At 38.1% G+C, this 22,583-nt stretch overlaps 1 protein-coding gene across 6 annotated transcripts in view; it reads left to right on the top strand.

Moving 5' to 3' along the window:
- EPM2A (EPM2A glucan phosphatase, laforin) overlaps nucleotides 1–22,583 on the top strand; it is an 85,502-nt gene that overhangs the window by 13,313 nt on the left and 49,606 nt on the right. The gene's annotated exons all lie outside the window — the stretch shown is intronic.

Genomic DNA, 22,583 nt, shown 5'->3' on the forward strand with positions numbered 1-22,583 from the left:
TTAAAAGTTTGCAGATAGATACTTTTTCAGCATGTTCTTAAACATTTTGCAAAACAATAATTCCTGATTTTGCTTAACTGATTTCTAATATTTTTGTGCGTAAGTGTATAAATGTATATAAATGTGTATATATGTGCATATGTATAGACATACATATGTATACAAATCAACAGGCAACTTTATGTTTTTAAGATAATGTATTAGTTTGCTAGGGCTGCCTTAACAAAGTACCGTAGATTGGATGGCTTAAACAACAAAAATTTATTGTCTCACAGTTCTGGACGCTGGAAGTCCAAAATCAGAATGTCTGCAGGATTGGGTGCTTCTGAGAGCTGTGAGGGAAGGATGTGTTCTAAGCCTCTCTCCTTGGCCTGTAGATGGCTGTCTTCTCCCTGTGTCTTCACATCCTCTTTTCTGTATGTGTCTCTCTGTCCAAATTTCCTCTTTTTATGAGAACATCAGTCATATTGGAGTAGAACCCACCTCAATGACCTCATTTTAACTTGATTACCACTGTAAAGACACTCTCTCCAAATAAGGTCACATTCTGAAGAACTAGGATTGGTACTTCAACATATGAATTTTTGGGGACACAGTTCAACCAATAACAGATGGTAAATTTTTCCAAATATTTATTTCATCGATCAAATTGTTCTTAACATCCTAAATTATTAAAGAAGGCTATCAGTTGTCTTTGGGTAGAAACACTTGCCCTTTAGCTACTTGACCATTATTCTGTATTCTAGGTAAAATGCATCTATTTGGAAGGCAGTATGAAGGAACACCATAGAACAATGGAAAGAAACAGTGTTTAGAAAAGGATAAACCCAGATTAGACTCCGGATTCTGCCACAGGCTTGTCATATAACCTTACATAAATTAATTAACCCTGTGACTTTCTTTCTTCTTTTCTAAAAGGGATGATTAACAACTACACTAGAGTTGTTGTGAGAACTAGTTTATAAAGTATCCAGAACAAAGTAGTAGCTATATCTTTAAGATAGCCCACAGTTTATGGCAGCTGAATTACCCCTGCCTTTCCATTTTTACTAAGATAAAATTTGTTGATCTTAAAGACAATTTGTGTTCATAGAGGCAACAGTTGTGTGTAATATTGGACTACTCCATACACTAACCCCAAACTATACCAATATTGCCAATATATTCTAGACCATGCTACAACCTCCCAATAATTACCTGCATTACCTATTTCTACCTGTGCTTCTACTCTGACACTGCTATGCCTTGGTGAAGACTGGGTGTGAGTGGAGGAAAGATGGACACATACTGCATACGGGATACCATCCACATGCCAGCCAAGTTTTGTGAATGCAGTGCACTCAGTTTTAATTGGATAAACTTTGAGAAGAAGAAAGGTCTCCTAAATATGACCTTTGTCCTTTCTTTCATCCATTATAAGGTGGAAGTCTTTCAAGAACATAGCTATGCTTACTACACTCAAAGGAACATCAAAGGAGTTATTAAAAATGGAATATAGGGGCCGGCCCGGTGGCATAGTGGTTAAGTTCACACGTTCCACTTGTTGGTGGCCTGGGGTTCGCCCAGTTCAGATCCCAGGTGCGGACATGGCACGGCTTGGCAAAAAGCCATGCTGTGGTAAGCATCTCACATATAAAGTAGAGGAAGATGGGCATGGATGTTAGCTCAGGGCCAGTCTTTCTCAGCAAAAAGAGGAGGATTGGCAGTATTAGCTCAGGGCTAATCTTCCTCAGAAAAAAAGGAATATAAACAGAGGGACCTGGTAGTTCCATGAGGATAGCTTAAATGAGATAGTTATGAATGACAAGTATAAGGACAACTTTGAAGAGTGATATAGGACATGTCAAGAAAGAAATGTTCATTTGCCAATAGTTTAGTACTGTTGAGTGAAAAATTCTACTAACTAAAAATTATGATAAATGAAATTTTACTGTTTCTTGATCTGCTGAAATCATCCTAGAAAACCTGTGTCCATGATGAACCATGATACCATCAAATTAACCCTTCTCATTTTATGTTGGAGAAAGTGGGGCCCAGAGAGGTCAGTGGATAACCTCTGCTCACACACTGCCAGCCCATGGGAAGCTCTGGGACGGAGGGCAAGTGCCATGATTTAGCACTCTTCCTTCCATACCACATCACCTCTACCAGACAGGGCTGGAAATTTGGTGAGTGGATTTTAATATCCCATACACAAACTCTGAGCTCTGGGACGTCATAGATGAGAAGGAGTTCATGTGTCTGTGTTAGATCTGGGATATCTCTGTGTTGTCAGTGAGATAGGGAAAGTGAGAAAAAATGCAGAGGTGAGTTGAGACTATTTATTCCAAATGGTCCTGTCTCTTGACATTCTCTTAATCCTCCTCCCCTCTTATTTTTCTTCCCAGCATTCATTTAATGTGTTGCTTCAGCCAAAACGACCCAAAGTTTTGAGAACATCATCAAGAAGGATATTCAAATCAAAAAGAAAAGAATTTGTTTTCCCACTCTTGGATCAAACCGTGGCCTACCACATCCCAAACAAGTTGTGCCTGACTTCAATGGCCCAGGAGGAGATGTTATTGCAGTTTCTTATTCCATCCCCAGTATCTCACTCTCCATCATTTGCCAGAGAGTTAGTGGGAGCTGAAATGAAGATGCTCGCTGCTTTTAAATGACTTGTTCATGTCCCCTAAAAGCAAAATGAGGTTCTAATTTTAGGGAAGATTAAAGAAAATATTGTAATATGCCCACACAGCGGAGAAGGAGAAAAGTTATGGAGCTTTTTTCCAAAGGTGGTAGAGCAACTACAATCTTAACAATGTTCCTTGGTGCTCCTGTAGAGACAAAATAATAAGCTGTGTAAAGCATTAGTTTATTTAAACCAGTATAAGGTATTTTATGGTGTTTAATTTAGGGAAATAAAATGCATATGGTGGAGACTTTATACTTCGTTAAATGTGTTTCTTTGTGTGAAGGTAATGCTCATGACAGTGAATGAACAAAAGATTTATAAATTGGATGTGTAGAAAGCCAGAGGATGGATAGCTTAATGCCATGAGAGAAGTCTGAGAAGACTCCAACTCTCTGTGGAGGAGACTGGCTCAGCTGGCGGGTCAGGTCTGACTGCGGCCTCCACTAGTGTGAGAGATGGCTCTATGTCTTGGTACCAGCTTGGTGCCAATGATTCCGTACCAGTAAGCTCATTAAAATGTGTTAGTATTCCAAGACTGTCATCAATTTGAATTTCATTATCTGGAAAATTTTCTCAGTTTTCTGCTCTGCTGGTGGGATCCTGGGCTGTGTCCAGCTGGCTCAGGTCTTTAGTACGACCAGTATACACTGGAGTGAGAAGCTTAACATTTTCAATTTTATGACCTTGCTGTTGTTAAATGTTAGCTCATAATGTCACATTAACATACAGTTTTATCCTGAATTTTAGCTAATTAAACCATAGAGAATCAGAGAAGTGATGACTATGGAATCATTTCCTCTTTCAGTTTAATTGTACAGGGCTCTATACTATTTCCATGAGCAAAGAGAATTTTTATCATCATTTGATCTGTTATTGCCAAAATTTCTGGATCTTATATTTGGAGATTTTATGAACTATTTGTACCTTTGGAAAAAGTTAATATAACATTTACATTCATGTCTTTTGCCATAAATTACCAATTTGTTTCCTTCTTCATTGAAATCACTAAAAATCACTCTATTTGATGACAATCAAATAATAATGACAATCATTATCCAGAACAATTCCAGAACTAGAGTAATTTGGACTCCCATACACGGAAAACTGTATTTGAGGGTTACACTGTTATTTCTGTATAGATTCAGAACTACTCTAAATATCATGTGTTGAATTCTGAGGTTATGCAAATTCTGAATTATGCAAAAAGACATTGGTTTAAAGTGTTGCTTTAAAGCTTCCTAGTTCAGAATTATTATGAGGAAGAACTGAGTTAATACATATGAACATTTTTTTGTAAATGTAAGTAATAAATATTTTGTATTTAAAATATTGACAGTATTTTGTCATTGACTTATTTATGTTTATTATTTTCAGTGATATTTCACATTTTATTGACAATGAAGGAGTATCCCATAAAAAATTTATTAAAAAAGTACTTTATCCATGAACTGTGTACACTTTTTTGCACAGAATGCAGTCTTTACTTACTTAATCTATTTAGAAATTGGAATATGAAATTTTCACTTGATAATGTTGTCTTTTGATTGTAATTGAAGAGGTTTTGTTATTTCTCAGAGAGATGTCCTTAGAATTCATTAGCGAATCAATCTAATTAGGTGTGAGAAATGTAGAGACACATAATCCAAATTAAACTTAAAAAAAGGAACTCTTTTAGGTAGTCTGCTATTCCAGAGGGGAAAAATGCCATGAAATAAAAATGTATTAATTTCACTAAACCTCAAATTTGGTATGATTTAAAACCTTATCTGGTATTAGCCATTGAGAAAGGATCTCTGTTACTTTCCTCCCTTGATTAGGGAAAAAAACCCTAAGTCAGAATCGGTATTTGATTCATTTACTCAACTCACTTAAAATATTTTTTTAATAATTATCTGTTGATTTGTTTATTTTTTATTGAGGTCACATTGGTTTATAATATTATGTGAATTTCAGGTATACATCATTATATTTCAGCTTCTGTATAGACGGCGTCGTGTTCACACCTGACACAATTCTGAGGCTGTTATCCACCTGGAATTGTGGTGGGTGCTGGGAAACGAAGACGAAAATTCACAGCCCTGGAGTTTAAGAGACTTATATTCTAGCTGAGAAAAAACAAAACCAAAACAAAAAACAAGACATAATCAAGTAAGGACTCGAAGAGAGATCTGAAAGTCTTATGCAGTGTAGTGGGGGAAGTTCACCCTGGTGGGCGTGCAGGAAGGGGCGAGGGGTTGGGAAGTCTTTATAGAAGGGTTAGCATTTGAACTTAATATTTACAGAATAGAATCTTCCCTCATTTCTTTTCTTTCTGTGATTATGGAAATAAAAACAACAAAATTATTTTTAAAAAATCTGTCCAATGTGAATCCAAGAGGAATTGGTGCTCTGACTTTATTCCCCATGAGTGAGAATCATGGTTTTATTAAAGTGACAAGGAAAAAGCCAAATTCTGAGGGTTGGAGGCACTTAAGCGGTTCAGCCATTTGTGGTGGGGCTCCCTGGGAGTCCTGTGATGTGCGGGGCGAGCTGTGTGAAGGTCAGTGTTGCAGAGAAGGAATCCTGAGGGAGATTCCAGTAGGGGCTGCTGGTGAGCAGGGTGGGAATGGACACTGCAGGCGGCTGGGGGCGTCCACTGTGGGTGGCCTTCTTTCTTGAGGCCTGGAGGCCTTGGGCAGGGACAGCCTCTCTTTCTACATTGCTCATTTTGAGCCATCTCCATTGGCATCTTTTTTTTCAAATGTAACTCTAGTGAATTTTCTAGGTACACTAATGACTCCCTAACCTCACCGAGCATTAGGATTGCCTGGGAGCTTTTCAAACATACAGATTCTTGGGTCAGTGACAGGCTTACAGAATCTCTAAGGATGGAGCCTGGAAATCCATGTTTTTTTTAACAGTTTTATTGAGATATAATTCACATATCATAAAATTCACCCCTTTAAAGCATACAATTCGTGGTTTTAGTATATTTACAAAGCTGTGTAACCATCAACACCACTTCTCCAACATTTTCACCACTCCAAAAAGAAACCCTGTACTTGTTACTAATCAATCCCCATTCCTCCCTCCTTCTCCCCCTGGCAAACACCAATTTACTTTCTGTCTCTACAGATTTGCCTTTTCTGGATATTTCATATAAATGGAACCATACAATATGTGGCTCTTGTAACTGACTTGTTTCACCTCAGCGTCATGTTTTCAAGGCTGATATATGTTGTATCATGTCTCAGGACTTCATTCACTTTTATTGCTGAGTGCTAGTTCATTGTATGGATGTACCACATTTTGTTTATTCATTCATCAGTTGATGGGCAGATGGGTTTTGATTTTTTGAATAATGCTGCTGTGAACATTAGGGCACGAGTTTTTGTGTGCACATATGTTTTCACTTCTTTTGGGTGTATATCCAGAAGTGGAATATGTAACTCTATGGTTTACCTTTTCAGGAACTGCCAAACTGTTTTCCAAAGTGACTGCGCCATTTTACATTGCTACCGACAGTCTACGAGAGTTTCAATTTCTTTACATCCTCCACGACACTTGCTATTATCTGTATTTTGCATTTTAGCCATCCCAGGGGGCATGAAGTAGTATCTCACTGTGGTTTTGATTGCGTTTCCCTAGTGACGCATGCTGTTGAGCATCTTTTCATGAGCTTATTGGCCATATGGCAATCAGAAGATACATATGTGTGTGTATTTTCTTGGAGAAATGTCTATTCACATCTTTTGCCCAATTTTAATGGGATTATTTGCCTCTAAGTTGTTGAGTTGTAAGAGTCCATGTTTGTTTTAAATCCACCTCAGGTGACATTGATACGGACAATACTTGCATGGGCAATAGGAAGTATAGGGTAGGCAGCTGACACACCTCACTTGGTCTGAACATTGACGCTTTTACTTTGAAATGTATGAATTGATTTTGTATGTTACTTCACTCTGTTGTAAAAAGTAAGGCAATGTGGTTTAATGCTGATTTAATGGAATCATCTGCTAGGTACATTTACCCTTCCGTGAGCAACCCCAATATAACCAGGTCCATCTTTCTGTGCACCACCACTAAATGTAAGTGCGCTTTGAACTTCTTTACTCAAATCACCTCTTCTCTTAAGCTACGTTCTCCTCCAATCCTGTGATGATATAGCTCTAATCTCTCTTCTGGGCTCCAGACTTATAAATTCTATTGTCTACAAGGCTTTTTCATCTGGATGTCCCATAACTACTTTAAACTCTATAAATCCAAACTTCAGCTCATGACCAACCTTCGCAAAGCTGCTTTTTTCTGTGCCCCTGATTTAAAGACACTGTAGCTCAGTTACTCAAATATGTAGAGACATAAGAACTTCTTAGGCTGGGCTGCCTGCGTCATGAGCCCTGGGGTATGACAAGCATTTCCTAGGCCATGTCCTTAAAGATTTTGATTTAATAGTTTTGGGATTGGTCAGGGAATAAGAATTTTATAATTTTACGAGGTACGTTTGATAACCAACTGGGGTTATCCAAAGAAGGGTTTGGGAGACCACCGTAAGAGATTCTGCAGTTGAAATATTTCAATTCTTTTCCCCCTTTTTATTTTCATCTACTGTCTCTGCTATTGTTCCTTGGCATTTCAGTGGCCTTCTCCGTGACCCAACTCCTTTATGTGCACTTCTTCCCCCACACTGCTACCAGGATCGTCTTCCTAAAATACAGATCAGATAATGTCACATGTGTGATTAAAAATTCTGTGATGATTTCTTATTTCCTATGAAATAAGTCTAAACTTCTTAGTATGACCTTTCAGGTTCCTCACAATCTGACAGTTATTTACTTTCACCTGCCGGTTCCTAAAAGCAATCTAAGTTTCAGCCACTTACACTCTTGTATTCCTCCAACATTTCATGCACCTCTTTGTTAGTGCTGGACTCTTTTCTTGGATTTCCAGGACTATGGCAGTCTTAGGTCTGCAATGAATCATGCTGCATTGTTCCACTGGCTTTAGTGGAATAATACGGAAACCCATCAGAGTTAGACTCTTCAAATAATTTAGATTTATTATAAAATTCTTACATACAGTGAATGATTATATAATATAAAATTATTGAAGCTATCTAAACCTTCTGATTAATGTGCAACCCTCACACATGCGTATACACACTCCTTTGGATCAGGGATATAGGAATTAGCATCTGACCTCTGTGGGGTGTCTGCCATGTCTGTTAGTGGCGTTGTAGACCCAAGGTTGGTTTCTTTTTCTTTGATGGCTGCCTAGGCCATCAGTGTTGATTGGATTCCGTATGAAGGCTTTTATTAGAGCTTCTGGTTAGAGACAACCTTCCAGCAGCAGCAGAAGGAAGGAACAATATGCACCCCTCCAGCTGGAGCAGGTGTTACTGAGCTATGAAAATGGTTCGCAGTTTAGTAAGATCACGTTTTGGTCATATATATGATGAGTGCACGTGCTGGCTCTGTTACCGCCACTGAACTGGTTGTGGGTTTTACGTATATGTAAGTTAGGCAACCCTAATGTGTTGATCTTAGACATAATTGGTGAATATCTGGCTCTGACACCCCCACTCACCTGGCTATAGCTTGGTGTTTGTGTATGTTAAGCAGCCCTGCCATGTTGTTTCTGAGAAGATGTGGCATCATCCTTCACTGGACACAGGCAACTTCCGTGAGTTTGAACTGATAAAGTGCTGTGTCTAGAACTGGGGCTTAAAGTCGTAATTAGTACTTACAGACATTCTAAATACCTTTTCTCTGTCTACTTGTTTAATACCTGCTCATTTGTGTCTCATGTATCTGAAACCTAACTATTCAAATCCTCTAGCCTTCTATGATAATCCTTTCTTTTAATCTTTAAGCCAAATTGCTTGAATTCCCACCCCGCATACTGAGGGATCTGACCTCTTTCCTCTGTGTTTCCCAGAACCGCCTTTCCTCAGCATATTTGGAAGAGTTGGGGTGTGGCAGACTATTGCTGTTTATCGATATCCACATCCCCTTCCCATGGGAGGAGTGTTCTTCGTTGCCCTGTTGAAGAAGTATAACTTTGTCCTTTGGCTTGCTTTGGTCAATAAAATGTAAGAGGAGATAATGTGCGTCACTTCCTCTCGCTTGGCCTCATTCTTCTCTCTGCCAAGAGATTACTATTGATGTTCCAAATAGTGCGTGCTCCATCTGATGGTTCCAGCTTGAAGGTGATGATAGTGTGAAGAACCTTTACTTAGCCGGTCTACAGTGAACTCTAGCATGGGAGAGAAGTCAACCTTTGCTCTTCTATGCTATGGATACCTTGGGGCTGCTTGTTATCACAGCATGTCCTAGGATCTAAAATAGTGCCTGGCATTTGGCAGGTGTTCGTTAAATACTTGATGATTGAATGAACTTGAGCAAGGCACTTTCTAGGTCTCTCAGACTGGAATATTCATACTCTCCATCTTCCCATCTTCCCATCTTCAGTGTGGTCCAGGGCTAGTGAATTTGTAGCACAGGACAGAGATGCACCATTGTCTTAAAGCAATGATTTTTTAAAAGTCATTTGAAGCAAAACCCACATAATTTTATAATTAAAATAGACATGTATATTATATGGAATAGAACACAAATCTTACAGGCATTTTTAATGGAAAAATACAAGTCTTCCAAGAATTTTCCTAACAGTAGGGTAATGCTTCCAGCTGTGCCCCTGAGGTCCCGTGGAAATGTTTGAGAAGCCTTGAGAATCTCGGGGTCTCAGTTTTCTCGTCTATGAAGTACGTTTGGACAAGAGTAGAGATGTCAAAGTCTCCTTAGGAGGGCTACGTAATGTGAGCAGCATGGCCTGGGAGCCAGCAGCCTTGGCTTTGGTGCTTGCTTTGCTACCAAATAAGCATAGGATTCTGTTAAGTCATTTAATCTACTAGAACCTCAGATTCAGGAAAAGATGTACTCTCACTTCTGCTATCTGTCCCACTGGATTTTTAAAACGGAATAATATATTTGAAAGCACTTTGAAAATTATTAAGCTCTGTTATTCCAGTTGAAAAGTGGTGTGAAATTCTTGTGATCTTTTCTAAGATTTTTATTTCTATTATAATTCCACTGGGTGGCAGTATTTCACTTGTACTCAACTGTAATTTTATAGTTTGTATATAATCTCATGGAAAGGAATTTAATCACCGTCTCATTCTTATTTTTCCCCTTTCTTAACCCGTGTACTCCCTGTCTCCCAAAACAGTTCTGAGAAACTGTCACTATTCACTTGACATATTTAATGACATCACTGTGAGGACAGTCTCCCTAAGACTTGGCAGTTTATCCAGAACTTCTGCCTCGTTTGGAAAGAAGTGTTAGATAGCTTAGTTTTGCTCAGATGTGAGCACATTACTTTGAGGTAGGTAATTAAAATCAGTTCAAAATCACCTGCAAAAATCTTGCCATGGGCTTTTTTGTGAATGCTTTAACAATTGTTTTTTTCGATAAACTCATGTAGACATTTTTGACTGATAACACCACTGACGCTTGTTTAATCCTGTGAATCCTAAGATCATGAGGTTGCTATGTGGATCCTTTGATGTCTGTGACGTGTTTGGGAAACATTTTATCATGGCTCCATATCAGTTCACTGTGTGTCAGAATTTCCTGGAGCATTAATTCCACAGGATGAGTGAAATAACAAAAGTATTTGTAAAGTTTGATCAACTTCTGTTGAAATTAAGTGTTCAATGTGAGTGAAGACCTGGCTCTGTTAGAGCAGTCTTGTCCTGTAGCATGGAAAAAATCAAAATGCTGCAGCAACACACCGGATCGCTAATTTTCACTTGGAAGGAGAGCATCAATGCACTTTTTCAACTGCCATCAATACTGCATTCTGTACAAGAGAAAGGAGCTGCTTTGAAAAGTTAGGCTTTTGAAAAGTTGCTTATGAAACTTGATGTAGATAGAGAAATCTTTATATTTAAATGGCTGGCATTTGACTGAAAATTTTAGCTGTTTTGTGCCAAATAATTCTTTGCTGTTTTCAGGGAGGAAAAAAAGAATAAGTTAAAAAAGAAAGATGAATATCTAAACTTGAATTGATATGTTAATGACAATGTCATCTTTTTGTCTTATGGTCATAATCATGAACCACGTTTCCTCTCTTCTAATGTACAGAATAATGGTAAGCTTATGTACTGTGTGCACAAGTGTTGAAAAAAAGTTTTTTGATGAAGATGATCCATAGCTCTTCACTGATTCTCAAAGAGACTTATGACTCACAGAAAGTAAAAAAATCCCTGATATTTCATCATCCTTGCAAGTATTTTTGAAGTAGGTTTAAACATTACTTTAGAAGTTTTAGCTCATCAAATATCAATCCTGGGCCAGCCCTGGTGGCCTAGTGGTTAAGTTCGGTGCACCCCACTTCAGCAGCCCGGATTCAGTTCCCAGGCACAGACCTACACCACTTGTCTTTCAGGGGCCATGCTGTGGCAGCAGCTTACATACAAAAAGAGGAAGATCAACAACAGATATTAGCTCAGGTGAATCTTCCTCAGAAAAAAGAAAAAAAAAATCAGGGGCAAAAATAGAGGAATTGCATATCTTTAGTTTCAGTAAAGGATTTTCGAGAAATCTAACAATTTCTTTGTTCACAAATTTAAAGCAATCGTCTGGCTGATTAGGTGGATTCATTGCAAGTTAAACAAACCCAAAGTGCTCTGATTAATAAACCAGTAAGAACATGAGGGTGAATGCAGGTGGCATTTTACAAGTCAATTTATTCTAGGTTCTTTCCTGCTAAATCTTTTTATCAGTAATTTAGGAAGCATGCTCATCAAATTTGCTGATAAGAGAAAACTGAGAGAGAGAGTTTTCTGTTTGAGAGAAGCAGTTCTCAAAATATTGGGTCCCAAAGATAGTGATAAACCAACAAGAAGAAGTTAATAAAAGTCAACTGGTATTTGCGTTAATAAGTTATTTTATAAAAATAGAGAACTAGAGAATTTGCCTGAAGAAAAATTCAAAGTGAAAAGATTTGGGCATTTCAATTAGTTTTCGTTTTAGGGAGATGTTAGCATGGTTTGGGCAGAGATTGGTCAGAATTTGTAAAGTAGGTGAATTGCTGGAAAAATCAGTGGTCTTATCTTTGGAACACATGAGCCCATGTGGAGTTAGTTATTGTGGTCTTGTCTTGAAACGTATATGCTGTTCAAACAGTTTGAGCTCATTTTAGGGGTATTCCTGTCTGGCGAGGCAGTATACAGTTTTGCAAACAGACTAGAAGGACTGGGAGAGATATAAGAGAACCGTAGTTGAGAATTGTTACTGAGTTGTTATTGAACACCCATTGTGGTAGATCCGTGTTAAATCCTTTAAATGGATTGTCTAATTGAATTCCCTCACAACAACCCATGAGGCAGATAGTTCTGTGATCCCTTTTCCACAAGTGAGAAAACGGAGGCACAGATTGCTTAAATGACTGTCTCATTACTGTTTACAAACAGTAAATAGTGTAGCTTGGAGTGGAGTCCGAGTCTGGATCTTGATCCCATGCACTGACGTGCTATAATATACTGCCTTCCAGGAGAGGAGTAATATGGAGCCAGCAGAGGAGAGTTTTGACAGAGTGGTCGCTATCATTAAATGCTGCAGGCAGGGAAAGAAAGATGAAAAATGCTCTGACAGGAGATGACTTTGTTTAAAGTTTTTTCCGTGGGGTATTGAGAGGAGATGCCAAACTGTAGTGCCCTGAAGAATGAAAAGGGAAGTTTGGTGAAGACGGGGCTAGTTAGAGGAGAGAGAAGGTTATCAGAGGTGGTGGTGGGGCAGCAACTATAGGAGAACTGGAAGAGGAGCGCTTTGGGGAGGTTTAAGGCTAGGAATCGGAGGAGATTCTGTGTTAGAGCAAAGGGGTTGTACAAGCCAAACGCAATCAAGAACCAGACAAATAACCTGTACTCACTTTCTCTTTTTTTTGTGTGTGGCAATTTTCAAGTTTTTTCTTTTTTTTTTTCTGAAGAAGATTCACCCTGAGCTAACATCTGTGCCAGTCTTCCTCTATTTTGCATGTGGGTCGCCACTACAACTTGGCTGATGAGTGGTGTAGGTCCAGGCCCAGGATCTGAACTTGCAAACCCGGGCCGCCAAAGTGGAGTGAGCCGAACCCAACCACTAGGCCATGGGGCTGGCCCAATTTTCAAGTTTTTAAAGTACATTAAAATGCTTTTCGTTTTGCGGTTGATTTATTTAAAAATAATTTGTAATTAAAAATTTGATGCATTGGGTACTTTTGAATTAATTCAGGTTGAGGTGTGTGATACCTAAAGAAAGATAGTTTATCTTCCAAAATGATTTGCTGGAGAAAGATGGTGTGTTCAAACCCATCACAGGCACCATCAGTGTGCTCATCGGCATGGGTTTTTCTCTCTGCTCCATGGCTACCCGATCCTGACTTGTTTAAGCAGCAGTGGGATGAATCATTATTACTCTGGTCAGGTGTCCAGAGGAAGTGCCCTTCCTCTCTTTGGCTAGCACTTGGTCTAAGGATGTCCCTGTCACCTAGTTCTGGCTAATGAGATGTCAGAAGTCTTGGGTGAGGCTCCCAGGAAGGTTTTCACTTTTCTCATGAAAAGGAACAGAAGCTCTTCATCATGGCTAGGAAGTGGAGTGTCCAGACCTGATGCCCAGAGGTCACCCTTTGAACATGAGGTGGCAAATATGACAACAAAGTTTAGTGTGTGAAGGATGGCAAAGCAGACATTTAGAAAACATTTGATATTGTAGCAGTTCTGGCCTGCCTGGTTTTCATCTCTTGTTGTGTGAGAAATAGACTTGAATTTCTTGAAGTCACTGTTGCTTCCGATTTTCTGTTGCTTGCAATCAGACATAGTCCTAAGAGAGGCAAAATCCTTCTTCAGCTGTTTCTTATCCATGTGTAGTTTATAGCTGTGGTAAATTTTAAGATAATCTCCCTAATTGACCCTCTTTTATTTTTACAGCCTATAATGTCTCATTAAAAGAGTTTAAAACAGTCTGGCCTATCAATTTCAAAGGATTTTGTCTTTAAAAATTGTATTTGACCCCTCTGTCCTCTCTCATTTAGCTGTGCGTTTCTAGATTCTTCTCGGTAACTAGGGCGGTGCGTATATGACGTTCACATCAGCTGTATCTCTACAATATCAAAAAATATTTTTGCCACGGAAGAAACCAAAGCATGAAGCCATCAGAGATGATTTTCACATCAGAACAAGATCAGCTCAAGGGAATGTGTCATTAAACCACTTAGCCCACATTCTAGGGAATCTTAATTGAAGAGAGATTTCATGCCCAAACATTTACTTATCATGAAACTGCTAAAATGCAGTTTCTGCTGGGCTACTTGGGCTGGATGGGGTTAACTGCACCTCAGTGTTCTTCGGAGTCCCTGGGATGAATATGCTTCTCCTGTGTTCTTTGCATCTAAATGTTGGACACTCTTGAGAAATGGCTACTAGGGAAGGTGTCGCCTTCTGCCTCAGCATTATTTGACTTCAAGTTTGCAAAGACAGGCGACATGGGAGCTACTCTAGTGGGCTTCAAGGTATGACCAATGAAGCAGTGAAATCTGGTGAGAAGCTTTTGCTTTATACAGTGAGTCTAACACTAATAGAGATGCTGTATCTATTTTTATAGTGTGACTTGGATTTGTTTTCAGACAATGAGACACAATGAAATTTTTAGTCAATTCTGGGAGTGCTATGGAGAGAAAAATTGACCTGACAATTTAACAACAAGTCTAGACACTACTATAAAAATTGTTTAATGACAGTCAGAAAAATCAACATTAAAAATTATTAGAGCAATTAAATAAAAATTTATTAAACACATGAATAAACATCTCTGCGTGTGACATAGAAAGTAAATGCAGTATCCGGCAAATGTATCCAATTATGCAGAGATGGAGCATTTTAATATGCTCGTCTTCTTATGTAATCCCTTGAGTCATGGCATAATTAGCTACCATCAGATTTGATCACCTCAAATCAGGTGGTCAAATCTTTTGGCTTCCCTCTAGATGATCATCAGGTTGAATGAATTATTAATAACTCAGTCTTGGTGCTTTGAGTCAAGCCTATTAAGAACAATCTAAGTTTTGGATTTTCTCTAAAAATCATGTAAAAGGAGGGCTCTGTTATTGTATTTAATTTTAATTGGAAGCATAATTGTCTGGTAATGCCATTGTTTGGGATGTTTTTCAAAGGAATCTTCAATCTCTGAGATGCTTCTCATTTTGAGATGTGTGTATTATCATGAATCACTAATTAATGTAAATCTTCTTCATTAAAAGAAAATCTGACTTCTTAAATAATGGCTAGAAAAGTGGTAATTCTGTTCTCTGCTTTTTCAAGTCATGAAATCCAGTTGTTTCACAGTGCTTGATTTAGAATTTGGTAAGTAATATGGACCTCCACGAGTCCATATTATGATCTCACTCTACCCACTGAAATTTACAGATTTGTTCTTAATATTTGTTTCCTGCTTTGAATCATACTCATTTGTATATTCTTGTGCACTTTGTTATGTATCTAAAATATACCTTGTTGTCAATCACAGTTTGAGACCCATCCCCTCTCTCGAAAACCCTTCCTCAGTAATTCTAGCTCGCAATTACGCAACTGTCTCCATTTTTCAGGCTTCTACATCCATGTACACACCACAAATCTATTAGTTTTCTTTCCTAGTGAGCTAACTGCTCCTTAAAATACATTTCAACCTAGCATTCCAGTCATCTTACATTGAAGATGGCATTGGAGATGAAGCCTATTTGCAATCCTTGAATATTCTGTTTGTGTATCAATATCTTATCATATAGTTTTAGAATTATTTTCATCATTTAGTTTAGTGTTGCGTCATTCACTAACTGCTTTGTGTAACCTTTGTCTAACCCACAATGGTCCATTCGTCGTGGGAATCGCGTTTTAATTTCCATTTGTTTACCTCAGTTTACCACAGCACTGGACACCTAACAAGCTCTCAGTAACACTTGGATATTAATTGGATTAAACTCTAGACTATTTTGAATACATGAGTGCGTTAGTCTGCTCAGGCTGCTATAAGAAAATACCATAGACTGGGTGGCTTAAGAGAAAAATTGGTTTTCTCACGTTGCTGGAAGCCAGATGTCCCAGATCAGGCGCCAACTGATTTGGTTTCTGGTGAGGGCTCTGCTGGCTTGCTGGTGGCTGCCTTCTTGCTGGGTGCTCACACGCCCTTTCCTCTCTGCCTGCTTGGAGAGAGCAGTCTCTGGGTCTCTTCCCCTCCTTATAAGGACACCAGTCAATGGGATTAGGGCTCCACCCTTACGATCTCATTTTAACCTTAATTACCTCTCTAAAGGCCCTATCTTCAGATGCAGTCACGTTAGGAGTTAGAACTTCAGCGTATAAATTTGCGGGGAACATAATTTGGTACATAATAATGACATATTAAGTTATTAGTAAATCTTTTAAGAAAAGAACTACTGAATTTTGCTTTTCCCTTAAGTTTTTTTTCTATTATATTTCTTCAACCTATCTTGATCTAAGCCTCCATTTCACCCACGTCTTTTTCTAATCCCAGAAGCTTTCCCTTCTGATATTTTCTGCTCTGTATGGTTTGGCAGCTGTTAAGTTTTTCCTTAAAATTCTTAGCTGGAACTGATCAAGGCTTTTCTGGGAATTTTACCTAAAAGATCCCTCGAGAGGCTTGGAGGAGAGTGAATCCAAGGCTAAGCTTAATCTCTCCTTCTTTCCCCTCATCTGCACCTCAAGGTCACCTCTGAGAGACCAGCACATGGCACCTGCCTGCTCAACCACCGCCTCAAGGACTGCTGTTGATTGTCTTACAGGATTTGGAGCGAGTGGTCTTAAGTCTGACTGTTAATGAGAGCCAGTGAGGCCAGACCTATTATGTATGAAGTTATGAGCCTGATGACTTGTAGTTCTATCAAGTAATTCTCTTAGGCTGCGTGGCTCATTTTTAACTAAAGGGTTAAACAAGGTTATGCGTACAGATGTACCGAAGGGGTGATGCTTATGTATCTCACGATTCAACCTACCATTTGCCATAAAAATATTAATCACCAATAATAATCAGTTTTCTATCTTGAGAGACAATCACACACACATACACATATCCATGCATTCACTCACATGCATGCTCACACACACACACATACACGCACCCATGAGTTGGATGTTTGGTTTATTACCATAATCACCCTGTCACATTTGATATTTTCTGGTTCTCCAAACTCTAGCCTCCTTAACAAGTAATATTTTCATATCTATTATAGAAAAATCTTATCATCTCTAAATCTAATTCCTGTTTACATCATTGCTAAGTGGGCAACTGATTTGTCTTTGTAGTCATTATTGTTATTTTTAATCAAAACCCTCGGAGCTCTTTCCTGAATTTGTTGGGTTGTTTCATGTTGGATTTTTCCTGGGAGTTACTTCAGCTTTAACTCTAGGCATATACTCTTAACATATATAAAACTCCTATTATTTTAATGCAGTCTTGTTATACAAGGACTGGGCTTTTGTCTACCTACCTGCCTGAGTTAGTGTAGAACTTTCTTCATACCCCTACGTAATCATTGATTTCCTAATTTTCATTAGCCAAATTTCATTATTTTTGCCATTCACAAGAAATGTTGTCTACTTAACATTTTGTATTTAAGATTTGTGCATTCCTTTAATAAATGAGATAAAAATCTTGTAAATAAAATCCTGTAAGTCTTGTATTATTTATTATTTTCTTATTAGATCTCGGTTTACTTCTTAGCACTTTATTCTGTTGTGTGTGTGCAGATCCTGAAAGCTTGTAAAGACTCTATAATTGCATGAGTTAGATTTTATCTGTGGTCTTCCTCCTTATGATGTACATATCGACAGAGATGGAATCAGTCACTGTTCCTGTAGAGTGGAGAGGACAGAGCCCTCTCTAAGCTGCCTGTGTAGCAGGGAAGGTTTGTATCCTCATGGTCATCATTGACTTTGCTGCCCTGCTTCTGCTCTGCTGAGCAGATGCAGTTTCTTGTGGCCCTGTTTATGTTGCCCTGTTCTACATCAAGACAACATAGGCAAGGAATTCAGTTTTTAAATAAGTTTTCATTAGTGGACTATCTTCTCTCTCTGCACACTAGAAACGTGTGTGTGAGTGAAGTAGGTTATACTGAAGGTAGGGGAGGGGGAGAAAAGAGGAATATTACAGAAGGGCAAATAACTTCAAATTAAGTATTAAAATGCTTGCCTTGACTTGCTCTGTGGTGGTCTCATGACCAGCATGTTTTGATTATCCACTTCACCTTCTGTAGTTTGCCAGCTGGATCTTGTCTTCTCTCTTCTTTTTCTCCATCTCACCTTTCCTTTTCCTCCTCAATGTTCACATTCTTTCCCCCCCGTCCTCTCCTTCCTCGATGGCACCTGAGTCCTCTAGTCCATGATGCATTTCATCTCCCATCGCTACACCCAAACTCAACTATTTTCTACCACTGCATATTGCAATTTATCGACGTGCTCAACCGAAATAGGATCCGCTCAAAGAGGCGGTTGGTTGAACATAAAGATTTTTTGTGTTTTATTTTGTTTTGCTTTTGCCTTTAGAACAGAATATCAAAATGCCAAAGACTTGGTAATGATTACATCATGTCTGTACAACTTTGTGCACTGATAGCTTCTGAGGTAGTAACACATGGGCATGAGAGACATCCGATTTGAGCGAATTACTAGCTGAAATTAAAAATTAATGTGTTAGGTTCAGAATTTATGTTCATGTGCTAGAAATAAAAACTGCAAAGTAATTAAACTCCAAAGAGAGTAGATTCAAATAAAATAACATATAAATAATAATTAGAACTTTAATTTTAAGTAAACTATGCTATCCAATAGATTTTGCTTGTCTGGTATAATTTCAAAGCTTTTAAATTTATTTAAAAAATTCATTTTAACCTGAACTTTCAAATTTATAGAACTATTTAAAATGATGCATTAGTTCTGAGTTTTTCAATTCTGAGGTTTCTTACTTCTGTGGCTTTAATCGGAGCGCCATAAAGTAGGCCTCTTACTCCTTCACATTTATTCGCTTTATTTTAACTTGCTTCACTTGCCTTGATGAGCAAATACCCTGATGGCCAAATCTGCTCTAAATAGGTGTTTATTGTTAATTAAACCAATCATTTCCCACTTTTCTGCCAATAGTCCAAATTAGTTTATTTCACCTTAGTGAGCTGTTTGTATATTTATTTCTTTTAAATTAATGCCAGCGAATAACTGGCAATGGCCAGCTCCAATCTGGACAGATAATTCACTCCTACTTGCCTCCCCCTCCCTCCTCCACCACAAACTTACCCCTTTAGCCTCAATACAACGTGTCCAACTGACTCTTTTATAAAATAGATGAAACCTGGAAAAGTTGACTAAACTTCTAGGCATAAATACTCATTATGCTAGTAAACAACATGTTATATACTGTACTCTTAGGCCAGTCCTAAGTGAATTGGAAACCTAAAACTTTTCCAGTCTATTTGGACAAAAGAAAACAAACCAAGATTTATTTTTTAATTAAACTTTTTATTTTGAGGTAATTGTACAGTCACATTCAGTTGTAAGAAATAATATGGAAAGATTCTTTGTAACTATCATGATTTCCCTCACTGGTAACGTTTCGTCACCACAAGGATCTCCCATGTTGTTTTTTTAGAATCACACCCACTTTCCTCTTCCCCCAGCCCCCTAACCTCTACAACCACTGACCTCTTCTCTAGCTGTGTAAATTTTTTCACTTCAAGAATTTTTTTGGGGGATTGGCGGCTTTTCGCTTAACATAATTCTATGGAGATTCACCTAGGTTGTTGCCTGTATCCATAAGTCATTTCTTTTTATGGCTAAATCCTGGTATGGCTGTACCACAGTTTGTTAAACCGTTCACCCACTGAGGACATCTGGGTTGTTTCTAGGTTTGGACTATAACGAATAAAGCTGCTGTAACAATTCTTCTACAGGTTTTTGTGTGAATAGAAGTTTAGTTTCTCTGTGATAAATGCCAGGAGTATAGTTGAGTTGTATGGTACCCACAAGATTAAGTTTTTTAAAGAAACTGCCAAACTTTTTCCCAGAATGATTGTACCATTTCTCATTGCCATCAGCAGTGTAGGAGTGATCCAGTTTCTCCACCCGATGTTCAAGGATTTTCTTTCTGTTTAGGTGTCTTCTGTTAGCCATTCTTTCGAGAAAGCTACGGACATTAGAATTGCTGTTTCTCCTAAATATTTTTCTCTGGCTATTTTTTTGTCTTTAGTTTTCAGAAATTTAATTATGATGGTTGTGGTGTGGATTTCTTTGTGTTTATCTTGTGTTGCTTCTTGCACTTGTAGGTTTAGGCTTATTGGCAAATTTGGAAAGTTTTTAGGCATTATTTCCTCAAATATTTTTCAGCAACACTTTCTTTCTCCTCTCCTTCCAGGACTCCAATTACATGAATGTTAGATTTTTTGCCATAGTCCCACGGGTCCCTAAGGCTCTGTTCTTTTTTCAGTCTATGTTTTCTCTGTTGCTGAGTCGGGTCATTTCTACTGTTCCATCTGTGTCTTGCTGATTCTTTCCTCTGTCCCCTCCCTTCTGCTCTTGAGCCTATCGAGTGAGCTTATTGTTTCAATTGTTATATTTTTCAGTTCTGAAATTTCCATTTGATTCTTCTTTACAGCTTCTATTTCTTTGCTGAGGCTTTCTGACGGTTCTTTGGTTTCAAATGTATTCTAATGGGCTGTTGAAGCTTAAAATCTTTGTCACATAGTTCTAAAGTCTGTCATGTTGATGTTGATATCTTTCAAGCATTCTTTTTTCATTCATTTTGAGATCTTTGTGATTCTTGGTATAATGAGTGAATTTCCATTGAAAGGTGGACATTTTGAATATTGTATAATGAGACTCTGGATCTTATTCAAACCTTCTGGTTTAACTGGGTTGCCCTGACACTGTTCCAGCAAAAGATGGGGATGACACCTCCTTATCCAGGTTTCTCACTCAGTCTCCATTGACAGCTGAAGGGACTGGACTCCTTCTTAGTACTGAGTGGGTGAGAGTTCCAGCTCTCCACTATGCCTCTACTGACACCTCCAGGAGAGAGAGAATTGTGTTTTGTTACTTCTCCTAGGACCTGTATGTTTAAAAATGAATAATTCAAAAAAACCAATTCTAGTAATGAAGGATTCTTAGGAAATTGATGTTCTATACATAATTTTTCTTGCACATTGTAATTTATGTATATTTGAGCTCCTCAGTAATTATATTCGATTAAGTTATAACATTTGAATTGTTGTAAGTCCATTGTATTGAACTGTGGGAGCCATAGATATTATTCTTTTATTAAACTAAAAGGTAATACCTTCTCTTTGGAACAAATTCTATGACTTCAGAAGTTTAGAGTAAAATAGTTCCCCTCCCAAATCCATTCTCCTGGTGGAATACTGTCAGCAGTCAGAGCTGCATACATCAGGGTTTTAGCCTCTGTTTACACTTTCGCTCATCTTCCCCGCCTCAGTTTCTCACTCCTAGTTTTCCTCTCCAGCCCCTCCTTTTCTATGCAGCCTTTGTAAGCTCATCCTTCTCTATGCAGCTGTTAAATGTTGGGAGACCTTTAGACTTGGTTCTAGAAACTTTTTCCTCTCAATCAATATTGTTTTTCTTTGTGACTCATCTATATCCTTGTCTCAATTACCATTTACTCTTGGATGACTCATAATTTATTTTTCTAGTTCATATTTCTGGTCTGAGTGTCAAACCAATAACTCCAACTCTCTACTAGATTTCTCCTTCTGTATCTAAACAGCGCTCCACACCCAACATACCAAAACCACACTGATGATCTTCTCTTCTAACCTCTTCCAGAGTTCACATCTCAGTGAATGGTACCGCTATATATTGAGTTATATTTACCAGAAGCCTAGGAGTCACTATTGATTTCCTTTCTCTTTCACCTCCCGTATCCAGTTAATCACCAAGTCGCGTGGCTTTCCCCTCCTGAATCTGACCGCTCCTTTCCATTTCTGCTTCCAGGTTTTCATTATCTTCTACTTGGGCTAATGCAGTAGTTTCCTAAATGGACTTTCTCCTTCTAATCTCATTGTGCTTGAATTAACTTTTTCCTCTGCAGCCAGAGAGATATTTTCAACATAAAAATTTGGTCATGTCACCTGCCTGCTTAAAATGTTTCAATTTTTTTTGTTGCTCTTATGGTAGATACCTAAATCCCTAATATACTTAACACAGAGCCTGTCGTCTAGTTGGCATTCAATAAATATTCGTGGAAGAATGAATAGATAAATTTTTATAGTTTATAGTATTTGCTTTTAAAATAGTATTGCTACACACGTGTATCTCTATGTATCTTTACTGTTCTTATATTTCTTTTGGATATGTTTCTAGAAGTGAGATTGCTAGTATAGTTTCATCTATTAAATATCGATGTTAATAGAGCAGTTGGTGCAGTGCCTTGTAGCGTCAAGAGAAAAGAGGAGTCTGAACTAGGAAGATCAGTGATGTTTTATTAAGGGAGCCAACCTGTACGTTCTATCTGAGGGCAGGGAGTTCTATCCTAAAGAATCGCCCAATGACTCAAGGATTTTTTTTGAGATTTTATGCCAAATAACTTTACGTAAAATATTTTGTAAGACAGAGCAAGGGACAAATGAGTCCAAATTTCATATTCATAGCAAATCTGACTTATTCTTATTTTTATTTTGCTTATATGTTCTTCTTATTAATGACCATTAAATGGAAATTAGGTAGTTAAAGGAATGATTTAGAATGGCGTGGTCACATAAGAAGGGCTAATGAAAATAATGTGTGAATTACCATTTTCATGGAAATAAAGGATCTGTTTCCTAGTGTAGTTGATACTGGGCAGACTTGTGACGTAGGCAAATATTATTTTCAGAGACATGA

This window comes from Equus caballus, chromosome 31 (genome assembly GCF_041296265.1).
Source record: "Equus caballus isolate H_3958 breed thoroughbred chromosome 31, TB-T2T, whole genome shotgun sequence".
NCBI classification, from domain to species: Eukaryota; Metazoa; Chordata; class Mammalia; order Perissodactyla; family Equidae; genus Equus; species Equus caballus.